The sequence below is a fragment of the Atta colombica genome, unplaced genomic scaffold, assembly GCF_001594045.1.
Source record: "Atta colombica isolate Treedump-2 unplaced genomic scaffold, Acol1.0 scaffold58, whole genome shotgun sequence".
Classification (NCBI taxonomy): Eukaryota; Metazoa; Arthropoda; class Insecta; order Hymenoptera; family Formicidae; genus Atta; species Atta colombica.
In genome coordinates, this window is record NW_017259548.1 from 1,298,426 (window position 1) to 1,298,997 (window position 572).

The window sequence follows — 572 nt, forward strand, 5'->3', positions numbered from 1 at the left end:
TTATATAAAATATAATACAACAGACTGAGATATATCATATGAGATGATTGTTTTTATATTATTTTATTAAGAGCAAGTGATTTTTGTAGCGCTGAAAAAAGCCTTAAATTTGATTGCATCAACGTCACTTTGACATTAAACGAGAATTAAAACTTTCACTTTTTTTTTTTAAAGTCGAGAGAGAGGGAGGGAGAGTTTTAAGCCTCGTTTAAAGTGCAATCATTGGTGCAATCAAGACTGCCGTACACAAAATTCTGCAAAAGTGACCGTAAGATGTAAACTTAAGCCGATGAGTCATTCAGGATATTGCTTTAATTATATGTTAGTCTAACGGAAATGGAAATAACAGTAAACTTATCCATAATCTCACAATAAGGTAAATTTTAACCGGTTGAAACTCATTTTATCGATTTACTGTTATTTCCATTTAGAGTACGAAGATCTAAAGCAGTATCTTGATTAAGTTTACGTTTTACGGTCATTGTTGCGGAATTTTATGTGCGGCGGATCATTTTTTAAAGTATTGTCTTTATTTTTCATTAAAAATGATCTTATAAATATATATATATATA

At 29.5% G+C, this 572-nt stretch overlaps 1 protein-coding gene across 1 annotated transcript in view; it reads left to right on the forward strand.

The window, feature by feature from the left end:
- The window catches only part of LOC108692033 (THAP domain-containing protein 1-like), a gene marked incomplete at its 3' end in the record, with an annotated part of 3,101 nt that overhangs the window by 1,794 nt on the left and 735 nt on the right, over positions 1 to 572 (forward strand). The window lies entirely within an intron of this gene.